The sequence below is a fragment of the Monodelphis domestica genome, chromosome 5 (assembly GCF_027887165.1).
Source record: "Monodelphis domestica isolate mMonDom1 chromosome 5, mMonDom1.pri, whole genome shotgun sequence".
Classification (NCBI taxonomy): domain Eukaryota; kingdom Metazoa; phylum Chordata; class Mammalia; order Didelphimorphia; family Didelphidae; genus Monodelphis; species Monodelphis domestica.
The window spans coordinates 237,978,594-237,992,241 of record NC_077231.1 but is presented as its reverse complement, the minus strand read 5'-3'; the positions used below and the strand labels follow the sequence as shown (position 1 = coordinate 237,992,241).

At 36.8% G+C, this 13,648-nt stretch overlaps 1 protein-coding gene across 3 annotated transcripts in view; it reads left to right on the top strand.

The window, feature by feature from the left end:
• The window catches only part of PTPRN2 (protein tyrosine phosphatase receptor type N2), a 1,540,336-nt gene that overhangs the window by 437,327 nt on the left and 1,089,361 nt on the right, over positions 1-13,648 (top strand). The window lies entirely within an intron of this gene.

Below are 13,648 nucleotides of genomic sequence, written 5' to 3'. Positions count from 1 at the left end.
TATCAGAAAGTCTCCTCTGGCATGATGAGCCAATTTGTACTGTAGGGATTCTCAATAATTAATAAACTGTATGACTCCCATTGTCCCAACCCAGATAACTTAGTGAACTTCTGAAGTTATCACATGTCTAGATTATTCAGTTGTGCATCTGCGAGGAAACCAAGCTTTATAAAAACATAGAAAATTACTCAGGGTAGAATTACAAAATATCTCACCTTCATTCTTCCCAGAATAATTTGGGTCTCCAATCCCTCTGAAGATATATGACTCTCATAACAGCCTTGGCTAAGTGTTTTTGAAACTGGAATGGGGGAGACTAGCTGCTCTAGTGAAGATAACATCAGCATTTCTTTTTAGATTACTTAACAGTCTCTATAATGCTGCAACTAGGATATTACCTCTTCTTGCTGCATTTGCCTTTGGAATATTCTGCCACTGGTTCAATAGCCTATGTTTTTCCTTTTGTCTCAGAGGCATTTCTGGTCCCATCTGTTCTTCTTTCCTCACCCCTCAAGCTATTCTCCTCCATCTTTCTTTTCTCCTTTCAATCACTACCACTCCCTGAGCCATATTGTCTCCTAGGAATACATGTCTCTTCAGAAACTACTTTTCTAAAATCCATTCCCATGTCTTGGGTCCAGTGTATCATGAGAAATTGTGGAAATGGAACCCAATAGTGGGTTCTCCTACCATTGCTATAATTTATATTCATTCTCTCTCTCTCTCTCTCTCTCTCTCTCTCTCTCTCTCTCTCTCTCTCTCTCTCTCTCTCTCTCTTTCTCCTTCTCCATATATATATATATATATATATATATGTATATATGTATATATGAAATTTAAAATATGCCTTGCCTTCCTCTTCTCTTCTGCTTCTCCCATTTCCACACAGAATGCAAGGAAAGGATAAGAGAAAAAAAAATATTTACATAGCTATTTGCTACCAATGCCCTATGTGGTAAAATAAGGAAAATATTGAAGTATAAATGTTTCCCAATGAATCCTTGCAAGCTGGCACCAAGCTTAGATAAGTAGTAGTTTCTTTGGAGCAAATTATAAATTATGCTAATTTCACATATTAAATATGAGGAAAATTTGAAAAAAGGCTAAGAAACACATGAAAAAGAATACTTGTTTAAGGTAATGTTTAATGTTTATTTTTAGACTTAGTTAAAAATATTCACAGACATTATGGAAATAATACTGGGCTAGAAATGAGATGACATCCCATTAAGTGTGACCTTAAGCAAGTCATTTCATATTTTTGGTTCTCAATTTCCTCGTCCACAAGATTAGAGATTAAAATTAGATATACTCTGTAGTTTTTTTTCAGCTATGCAATCCTGTGATTTATGATAGAGATGAAGAAATGTGTTAAAATAGAAAAAATGTTTGACCCTGAGTCAAAAATACTGGAGTCAAATCTCATCTCCAATATTTAGAAGCTCTGTGCCCGTTGACAATAAAATGGCTTCTCTGAGATTTAATTTTCTTACCTATAAAATGGGGATATTACTCTTAGAGCCCATTTCACAGGAGGTATTATGAAGAGAGTATTTGATATAACTTAAGTATGAATACTGGGACCTTGAGGCTGAAAAGAAGTGAATTATAGTTATTTCTATTGTTGAAATTTTTTAAAACATATTAAGCCTCTTCATATAACTGTTGAGGTCATAGAAAATGAATAAATAAATTGAAAAGCATTTGAGTAATTTCTATTTGGTAGACATTATGCTAAAGAACTGTGCATAGTGAGAAAATATAAAACACATATAAAAGATGAGTTCTTGTCCTTGACCTCAAGGAACTTACTTTCTAATGGGTTAAGTAGCACAAATAAGACAATGGTGGCCTGGGAAGTGTATTTTACTTGGAAAGTCACAGAGGTGGTAAATGAAGCCATAGGGCACTCAATTGAAACATTTTTTAGACACAATGGAAATGTTGATTTGATTACTGTTTCCATTGTAAAAATTGGAAAATGTAAAATGGGGGCAGAAAGTACTCAGGGAGACTGTCTAGATAATTGGAGTGAATCATGATTGGATCTGGAACTGCCTAGATATGGTGGGCTCTTGCCAATCAGAACAGTGGGCTCTCAGAGCAGTAGGTCCAAACTCAGTAGCCGCACTCTTCCAAGGCATAGTCTCCAAAGGTCTGTTGCATCATTGGCAAGGTGAATGGCAAAAATATGACTGAAAGAAAGCTAGAATGGATCATAGATGTCACCTGCTCTGAAGCCTAGAGAGTTTAAGAGATTGGCTCACTATTATAGAATTAATATGTGACAAAACCAAGATTTGAACGTAAATATTCTAACTCCAAATCCTTCTTCATAAATTTGTTATTATTGAAACAGCTGTGTAAAAGCTAGTCCTTTTTATTCATCTTATAACTAATCTTTCAAACTGAAAGGGATAGTTTCTGTTTTTAGGCTCCCTTCCAATAGTCACGTGCTACCCTTTGCCACCTCTCGCTATGGAACTATAGGAAATGGGTTTTGACAGTATGATGTCAGTAAGAGAATGGAATGTTTCTGACCTTCTGGGACTTGCCACCTGCTTGGACAGGAATGACATGTCTCTCTACTTTGTCTCATTTTGTTAGCATATTTTGTGAGAGACCACCCAAGTCTTAAGAACGATATGAAAAGCCTTTTATTGCGTGAAACCAGCACTTCTGATTAGAAGGGAAAGGGTGCTGTGAATGAAAACTTAAGCTTCACTGTTGGCAATTTCTTCTGAGAAGAGAGTAAGTTGGAGGAACTGGATGGAATAATTCCTATATCCCCTGTTTATGCCACAGTTGCAAATTGCAGCAATTTCTTTTCTTCCTTCTTCACAAGCAATTGAAACATAGTATAATTATTTTATGTTTTATGCCTTAAATTTCTATGTTACAAACATATATGAGGAGATTTTATATCTACTATCTCAATCTTTCCTCATAATATCCTACTGGGGCCACAGAATTATAGAAATTGGAATTAGAAGAGACCTTCATGTACATGTAGCCAAAACCTATCACTTTTCAGATGAGGATATTTGAAGCACCAAGAGACTGTGACTTTGCCTAATGTCAGGAAGTAAGGAACAGAGCTGGGATTTGAATTCAGATCTCTTGACTTCACATCCAGCTCACTTGATATTGCTTTGTTGTCACTATTACTCAAATTGTAGAAATAAATCATAGAAAGGTGAATGATTCAGCCAAAACATAATAATCTGAATTTTGAGGTTTGCATTTCCATGCTCAGTATGCCAGACTACATTGCTTATATTTCATTTCCTTTTCAAGTGAATGTGGAAGGATGAATTAAAATTATTTTATAGGAGATAGAGTTATGGAAATTTGTAGGACAGATATTGTCCAGAGAATCAGGAAAGTGCCTTCTAATTCCGGCTAGCTCTGACATCATCTAGCAGAATTAATTTGAGATATTTTTATACCTTTTCTAGGCCTCAGCTTTGTTTCTCAAAAATGGGATTAATTCTTATTTAACTTACTTAAATGATTTTATGAAGACTTGATCATAGATATTCATATATAGTGCTCTGAGGTTTAAAATAACATGTAAACTTTCAGGTTCCATGTTCAGAAATTAAACTGTTAAACATAGGATAGAGCTGGAAATCATTTCACAAGATAAAAATCTGGAAGTCTTAGTGGACTGCAAGCAAAGAATTTGTTCTGGCTGTCAGTAAAGCCAGTCAGATTACAGTCTATAGTAAAAGAAGCATAACATTTATGGTGATAGAAAGTTGGCATTAGAGTCAGAAAGACCTGAGTTTAAGGTCTTTTTGATGCTTTTTTGGCTGAGTGATCCTGGCAAGTCATCTCAATGTCTCAGTCAAGATTCTCATATTTTAAATTGTAGAATGGCTGTTGATATACATTGATAGAGAGAATTTTCTTACCAGGAGTTCAACTATCATTGAAATCTTAGGTCTAGAGACATTTTGTCTCTTGAGTGAAACTGTGGTGTTCAAGTACCAAAAAAGAGGGGATGAGGAAAGTAAAAAATCTTGTCTGAAAACTACTCTTTTTTAATTTAATTTTTATTTTTTAACTACTCTCTTTTAGAAGAGAAAAAAGAAAGGAGTAGTTCAGAGAGCTATAAAAGAACTTAACTTTCTACAACAGTGTTGAGGTTAGCTCTACACAGTTTAGCTGCTAGAGGAATGCTCATCTGGAGAGAAGGTAATGAATACCATCTGTAGAAGAAGAAAAACTGAAGAGCAACAAAGCAGCTATGCATACCATCTGAGAGGACTGCCTTAGAGAGAAGGTGTCAAGACCCAAAATACTTGGTTGTGGAGCCATAGCAAGGCATTGAAGCTCAAGGAAGGTAGTAGAGGAGAGTAGGCAGAGACTCGGACAAAGTGACCTTTGAGGAATATGCTTAGAGGAACAGACCTTGGCTTCTTACCTTAATATGGCTCAACCCAGGACAGAAGAGAAGATAGCACTTTGGATAAGTGGCCAATTTATGGGCTTGGAAAGGCTCTTGACTCTATGAGCTCAAATGTGATTCCTTTTTGCTGTCTTTTAATTCATAAATATATCAGCCTCTTTTTGAGTGTGATTGCTTTTAAGTGGGATTGCCAGTCATCAAAGTTGCCAGGATCTCTAAGAGAGAAAAGCAGAGTTTTCTTTTGTGTATATATCCAGGCCCTTTGTTTCAGGAGGGAGCCTTTGACATCATTTACATGTAACTTGTATCATACTTTCTGTATATTTGTCTTATTTGTCTCTATTTGATTATAAATTCCTTTAGGGTAAACACTGTGTCACATTTCACCTTAGTGCTATGAGTCATTACTGTAGTACATGACACTAAAAATAATTTAGTAAGTGCTTGAAGAATTAGGCTTATTTTACTTACCCTTTAGAGGGCAGAGATAGCAACAATGGGTGGCAGAAAGAAAAGTTTTGGGTAAACACCAGAAAAAAATCCTTAGAGCTTCCCTCAAATTAAACAGGTTTCTCTTACAAGTAGTGATTTCCTTTTCAGTAGATGTCTCCAAACACAGTGAAAAACCATGTGGGAATTTTTTAGATTGGATTAAGTAAAAAGTGGGCAAGATTATTCTGAAATCTCTTCAATATCTGAATCTGTGATCCCCTTTTTGAAACGCAAAGGAATTTGATACAATCATGTTACCCAAATGACTTTAACAAAGTCTATTACAAAATTCATTGATGGAATAAGGATCTTCTCATGTATAACTTGTAACTAGAAAGTCTACTTTTTAATTGTTATGAGAGCACTCCCTTGTTCTCTAAAATGTTTAATGAATTTACTTGTAACTACCCTAGATATAGTTAATTTTAATATTTTACAATTTCCACATTTTACAATTTGTTTAGCTTAATTTATATCTCAAAGTTTTTCTTTCATTTACACTACTTCTTGAGAATCTAAGTGCAAATCACTGCAAAGATGTTTGTTTTAGCTCCTCTGCCACATTTACAGATTTTATTTTAAGGCATTGAAAGTAAATCCCAAGCTTTTCTGAATCTAAATGGAGACATATTATGATAAAAATCAATTTTATCAAATACCAGAAAGATTTGGCTGTTTACTCACCAAAAAATTATTGGGATACTTAAAATATGATTATTATTCATGATATTCTTTGATAGCAAATAACCCAGTGAAATCTTAGTGCCATAGTAAGATGATTTTTCTCTACAAGCTTGAGCATTTCACAGGAAGAGACTATATCTCCCCCTAGCTGATAATCACATTGGATTGGGCACCCCAGCAAGTGCAAGTTGGAATAGATGCCCTAACATCCTACTATTCTTGCCTGGGAACCAAATAGCCAAGAGGAGTGAGAGCTTGTATCTTTGCAATATCTTTGCAAATATCTTTCCTTCTCTAGTTAAATGTACAGATGAGGAAACTAAGGGAAACAGGATTGCTTAGTGTCATGCAACTAGGAAGTGTCTGAAGCCAGACTTAAACTCAAGAAGATGAGTTCTTTTTTCTGCATTCTCAGGAACTTTCTCTTTTGGTAGGTAAAAACACATCAAACTCTGCATTTTTTTCACCCCTTATTTTGCAACTTTTGTATGGGAAAGAAACACTACCAACCTTCTTTCCATAGCTTGTTTAGATAGCACATTGGTTGCATTTCTGAAGTAGAGAAAAAAGTTTCCGCTCAGTTTCTTGGAAGAATGTAAGTTTCCTAAAGGCAGGAAACTTTGTCTTTATATCTCTGTGTCTAGTACATAATAAATGTGACTGGAATTGAACTGAAAGATTTGTTTCTAGTATTCTGGGATTCGTTTTGATCCAACTATGAGTATACACAGTGTTTTCACTTTTGGGACACCCTGTTCTAATAACTTGCCCATTAGTCTGAAAACTGGGGTTATTTTGTGGCCTTGGGCAAGATCTTTGATGTCCTCAATGTCAATTTCTTCTGTAAAATGAGAAGGATGGACTTGATCAAGTTAGCAGTCTCTTCATCTTTAAATTTCATTAAGTCCAAGGGGATAATTGTACCATGCTTGGCACATATTAAATACTTCACAAATGCTTATTAATTGATATGAGCTGTGACCAATTTTCCTTTAGCCCTTTCTTTGGAGGAAGTGAAAGTTAGAATATTATCCATTTTCTTCTTCCTGAAACCACCTTACACTCATCTTCATCACCCAGAAAGAATTATGAGAGGAGCCTGGAGTTGCCAGTCCAGGCTCAGGGACATTTTTCAGGAGCAGATATAACACCTTTCTTGTGAACCATTTAGTAATAAAATATAAGGATTAAATCTATTACAGGTTTTAGAGTTGCAAATTCTGCTTATTTGTGATATCTTGATATCACCCTTTGGGAAAGCTGAACATGTGTCCTGGTCATTATTGGAGAATATCAAAAATATTTTCTAATACTAAATTGACACTTTCTTTTTGGAGTTGTTGAATTTCCTTCCTCCCTCCCTCCCTCCTTCCCTCCCTTCCTCCCTTCCTCCCTCCCTCCCTTCCTCCCTTCCTCCCTTCCTCCCTTCCTCCCTTCCTCCCTTCCTCCCTTTCCTTCCTTCCCTTCCTTCCCTTCCTTCCCTTCCTTCCCTTCCTTCCCTTCCTTCCCTTCCTTCCCTTCCTTCCTTCCTTCCTTCCTTCCTTCCTTCCTTCCTTCCTTCCTTCCTTCCTTCCTTCCTTCCTTCCTTCCTTCCTTCCTTCCTTCCTTCCTTCCTTCCTTCCTTCCTTCCTTCCTTCCTTCCTTCCTTCCTTCCTTCCTTCCTTCCTTCCTTCCTTCCTTCCTTCCTTCCTTCCTTCCTTCCTTCCTTCCTTCCTTCCTTCCTTCCTTCCTTCCTTCCTCTTAATAAATAACCCCCACACTCTCACATAGGAATGCAAACAATGCATCTGGGAGGTTTTCTAAACAATGCTGGAGGCCACTGTTGTAAAGAAGACATTTCTGTCAGGTCACTGCTACTTTAATTAGACTGTGTTGCCTGGAACACCTCGCCCCAGTGGTTGTACTTTTCAAACAGCAGGTTTCACCAGTGACACCAGAATGCTGGCTGCAGTTCTGATACAGCAGGGGGAAAAAGAGAGAGCACATTTAATAGACTTGCACAGAAGCCATTACGTTAATGAGGATTTTTCATGGTCTGCTCCTTTTAACCCTAGAGCTTGTGATTGGAAGAGAGGTGGAAGCTCTGACATTTGAAAGTCTGTAATACACCTTTGGGGTTGAACTCATGATTCCCCGTCTAACCTGGAGACATACGGGTGGTCCAGAATCCTGAACTAGGGTACTGTTCCATTAAGTTTCTCTCACTACCCAGTGTGTCATCTTAGAAGTAGGCAGGATCTAATGTAATTTGCATCTGAATAAGTTTATGAGGCTTTTTTTTTCTTCCCATGCCAAAGAGGAATTCAGCATATTTTGCTAGAAAATTTCTGGGGAAAGATCTATTATATATGTGGGAGAATTAGGGCACATAAAGGAGATACATTTATTTATTGCTCCTTATTAATTTGTATTAATTGCATTAATTTTAAATTGGAGGGGGAGGGGGCTAGTCATGTGATTCTTTTTGAGGTAACCTTCATGCTATTCTGGCATCTGGATCTTTAAGTTCCCTGGACAGCTATAGCTGAATAGGAAAAAGTGAGGGAGTCCTGGGGCTAGGAAAGCAGGGTCACACCTCACTCCCCAATGAACTTCCTGCAGCCAATCCTGGAGTAGGGTTAATGGGATCCAGAGGGAGTCATGTGTATGCCTGCTGGCTAGGCTGGGAGCATGGCTCAGCTTGGTGTGGGGTCTTAGAGTTGGAAATAATGGGGCCAGCCCCTGCCTCTGCCCCTAAATGATTGTTTGCCTCCTTAGAAAGCCTCAAGAGAATGTGTAAGAGAGATCAGAATAGCTTACAAATATAATGATCAATTAGTGTGTATGTATAAAAAGGAAAGCTTCACTCTCCCCATTCTTTTAGAGGTTCCAGAAAGCATCCATTGAATAAGAAGCTACAGATAGTGTAAGTAATTGTGAAAAGGGATTTTGAGACCAGTTTAGTGGGGGGCGGGCAAAGAGTTTGTGCACAATACCGGGGCCAGACCACACTGATTCTGACTGTCCCTTCTGGAAACTGCACAGATACCTATTCCTATATAAAGACTATCCCCAAGGGCAGCCTCATTGGCCATGCTCTTTATTTCCTATTTTACCACCTGGAACAGCCTGTCCAGGGAGTCCCATTCACCACTTGGTCCTTGACTGAAAGGTCCTCACCCTGTTCTCTTCTTCCCCTGCTTTTCTTCTTTCAAGCCACCTTTCCCCTTCCCTGCCTTTTCTTTCTACCTCCAGCTCAGCCCATTCAATGAAAGAATATTTAAAAAAACTACAAAGTGCCTTTTCAGGTCATTCCATTTAATTCCAGATTCTTACCATTTATTGTGTCATGGGCCCCTCTGGCAATCCAGTGCAGGGAACAGATAACTTCTGGGAGTTATGATTTTAAATGCATAAAATAAAATAGGTAACGTTACAAAAGAGACTAATTAAATAAAAAAATGCTCATGTTGAAAAATCAGAAACAAGAATGAGGTCAAGGAGCTCTGGTCAAACAACAACAACAACTCTAAAATTGTAATTTCATCTTGCCACTCTTCTGCTCAGAACCCATCACTGGTTCACCTTTTACTGAAAAAAAAAAGACATAATTTTTTAATCTGGAATTCAATGGTCTCCAAAACCTATTGTTTTCTCTTCTTGTCAGGTCTATCTTAGAATAGTTCTACCAAATATCAACATCATCCTCATCATCATACATGGTATGATGAGATGATAATGCTGGCAGATGGCATTTATAGAGTCCTTTAAGTTTTTCAAAGCATTTTTCATATAGCAGTCTTACATATATTTGGTGGTTGGTTGGTTTTTGTTATTAGCCCTCATGCTTTGCACATTCAACACCCCTGAAATTCCTTTGTTCCCTCTCTCAATTTTTGGAAATTCTAAAAGTCCTCTAGGGTCCATAGCCTGTAAACTTGTTTTCATGGAAACATAAAAATAATTGTTGTTTAGTCATGGCTGATTCTTTCTGATCCTATTTTAGGTTTTCTGGGCAAAGATACTGGAATGGTTTGCCATTTCCTCTCCTAGTTCATTTTTCAGATAAGGAAACTGAAGCAAACAGGGTTAAGTGACTTTCCCAGGGTAACACAGCTAGAAAATGTCTGAGACTAGATTTGAGTTTGGTTTTCCTAGTTATCCCACAAAATAGTATTTAGTATTTATATAGTATTTTAAGTTTGGCAAAATGCTTGACATGTTATCTCATTTATTCCTTAAAACAACCCCATTAAATAGGAGCTATTATTACCCCCCATTTTACCACTGAGGAATCTGAATCAGAGAAGAGGTTAATTGACTTGCTTTGCTTTTGGCCACACAACTAATAAATGCAAATGATAGAAGAATTACATGGCTAAATAAAAATCTTATATCAACAAAAGATGAGAGAATTACTAATTTAGAGCTGGTATGGATCATAAGAATCATTAAACCTAACCACATATTTTATAGATGAGGAAACTGAGGCATACAGAGGCTCAGTACCTTACCCTGTGTCATACAATCAGGAGGTGTCTGAGACAGGACTGAAATTGCAAGTCTTGAGAATTCTAAATCTCAAAGTCTGTCCATTATACTACTTAGCTGTCAATACAAGCAATTCTCAAGGACTCTGAAATCCTACATAGGAGGTGAACTGCATGACTGGTAGTTATGTGAAGGATAAAGGGGGTAGGTATGACAAGGAAAGGCAGCCATCAGGCACGTGGTACAACTGGATGACTTTCTATTCTGCTGAGATTTGATTTGGGGATCATCTAACCCTTACTCATTGCCAACTGCCCAATAGAGCAAAGTCAGTGACCTCTATTAGTCAGTTTGTGGTGTAGCTTTATGGCCAAGACAGGATTCATTACTGAACATGCATGTATCCTAATGGAATAAGAATTTTTGAGCTACCTTTTTTATTTTTTATGTATAACATAATACAACATGTAACAAAACCATACTATATGTATGATTTTTATAAATATGCAATAAAATATAACTATTCTTATCTAAGAGAAACAAACTCTCATTATTTATATCCCCAAATCTATAACATTCTTCTTTCCTCCTCCCTCCCAACCATTCCCAAGAAGCTATGTAATATGATATAGGTTATACATTTATTATTGTAGATTATATATTTCCCCATTCATCTTATTGTGAAATAAGATGTATGTTGCGTATACTAGAGAAAAATTCATGGAGGAAATAAAGGGAACAATGATATACTTCAAGCTAAATTCAGCCTCTTTCTGTTCCCTCTACAGTGGTGGATTTTCTTTTTTCTCATGAGTCCCATATAGTTGTTCTAGATCCTTGCCCTGTTGATAATAGTTAATTTACTCACAGTTGATCATCTTACATCATTGTTGTAACTGTGTTCAATGTTTCCCTGATTCTGCTCACTTTATGTTGCTTACTTCCTATAATTCTTTTCAGTTTTTTTTGTCACTATCTTGTTTGTAATTTCTTTGGCACAATAGGATTCTATTATATTTATATAAAGCAAATTGTATATAATTTTTAAAATTCTTTTTTAATTACACATAGAAACACTTTTTGACAATTATTTTCTGAAATTTTGCAATTCAGATTTTCTCCTTCCTTCTTCCCTGCCCCAAGGTAACAAATTGTCTGATATAGGTTATACAAATGCCTTCATGCAATATATATTTCCATAATCCTTATCCTGTGACAGAAGACACATATCACACATATAAAAATTCATGGGGGAATAAAGTGAATGATGGTGTGCTTTGATCTGCAATGAAATTCCAATACTTCCTTCTTGGCTGTGAAAAATATTTTTTTATGAGTACCTTAGGATTATCTTGGGATCTTATTTTGCTGATAATAGTTTGGTCCTTCATAGTTGATCATTATACAATATTTTGTTACTGTATAAGCTGTTCTCTTAGTTATGCTAATTTCACTTGGCCAAGTTCATATCACTCTTTCCAGGTTTTTCTGAATGCATCCTGTATGTCAGTTTGCATGGTGTGTAATATGAATTTACCAGCAGAATATATTTGGGGACTATCTATGAAACTTTGCATGCCTTCATGGGATAACACATGAGTAAAAGTGAGGAAGAGAACAGGATTTATAGTCAGAAGACTTGACTATGACTATCATTCCTCTGCCATATGTACTTTGGTGGGGAGTCCTTTATAATGCCAACATGACCATAGGATAAGACAAAAAATTATAATAACATAAACATATATTTATTTATTTTTGGCTTCAATCTCTGTCTTTTAATATTTAAATTTATTTATTTGTTTTTTTACATTAAAATACCTAGGTCACTTCCTCACTCTCTCCCCTTCTAGATCCCATTAGAGAAGGCATCACCTGACAAAAAAGATATATTCATCCATAAAACTATATCTTGTTCATTTCTGTTTATATTTTCTTTCTCTGGAGGCAAACATATATACAAGTCATTCTTCAAACACTATTTTGATTGCTCCATACAATGTTCTCTTGGTTCTGCTTGTTTCCCTCTTCATAATTTCATGCTTTTAAAAAAGTCAAATTGTCATGTCTTATGGTGCAGTAGAATTCCATCACACTCATATGCCACAATTTGTGTAGCCATTCCCCAATTAATAAGCAACCATCAACATTTATTAAGTGCCTACTATGTGCCAAACATTGTACTGGGAATGCAAATAAAAAAAATGATAGTCCCTGCCTTTAAGAAGCTTACTGTCAAATGGGGATGAAAACATAAAAGGAACCTGAAAAGAGGGAGGGAAGTGAAGAAGAAGGTACATAATGTCATGATGATGATGGGGCAGTAGAATCTAAGCTGTACAATAGGAGGGAAATCTAGAATTGGCTATTCTTTTGAAATCATCTTAAAAGGTAGCTGTAAGAGTTCAAATTAAATTATGAAGTTCCTAGTAGTTTTAATAACTTCATTACATCAAGGTAGTGATAGTAAAGAGAGGGAAATGTAGGAAAGAGGAAGAGAATTGCTTAGCTTGCTACTCTATTTGCCATCATGATCTATTGAAGCTCACCACTGACATGGGTTCCTTCAGATTCTGAGCTCCAGCCTCAAGATCCCAACAGGCCATTGGTCTTGCCTTATATTATAAGCAGTTTTCTCTACCCATTAACTCTCCCACTTCACGTCCAAGAACCAAAAAAAGTGGAAAAAAATCTTTGGCAAAGTTTTCTCCTGGTGAGGAGCTTGTTCTGGAAGAGTAGGACATGATGATGGTATCGTCAAAACCAAGTTGGGCAGCTAGTAAGTAGAGTTGTAATGCGTTTTGCCACAAGAAGAAATCCTGGACATCATTCTGACTGGACCCTTCATTTTACAGATTGGAAAGGAAAAGTCCAAAGTCATTAAGCCAAGTATCTGAGGTGGGATTCAAACCCCATGGTTTGTTGTTATTGTTGTTGTTGTTGTTGTTGTTGTTGACGACTCCCAGGCTAGGGCTATTCCTTCTAGACTAGGCTACTTCTCATGAATCTCTCAGTCCCTTTGAGCCTCTCAGCTATAGAAGGAAGAGGTTGGATTTTGTGACCTCCAAGGCAACTCTCAGCTCTAAAGTGTTGGCAAAGGTATCCTTTCCTTTTGTGTTACCTCCTAGTTTCCTGGACTCCCTACTCTAAGGTCTTTTCCAGATATAGCTTACCTGTCTGCCCCAGCAAAACCTTTATCGTTATAGGATTTCCTTTCAGAATTCCTCATCAAATTCTTCTATCTTGTCTTTCATTCTCTCAGGACATTTCTACATGACTAATGACTCAGATGGACAATGAGAAATATAGGCTGGAGGCGTGTTCTGCCCTTTTCAAGCTGTGTGACCTTGGATAAGGCACTTAACTATGCAAAGGTTGGAATGCCCAGCCTCCACAGTGATGTTCCTTAGAATTCTTAAATTGCTTTAAAACTTACATCTAATTCTACCTTTAACTGGAAACTTTTTATGATTCTTTCAACTGCTAGCGTTCCTCCACTGGAACGACTTTATATTTATTTTTTATGTACTTATATATGTACTTGTGTTGTTTCTTCAAATAGATTGTGTGATCCCCGAGGGCAAGGAC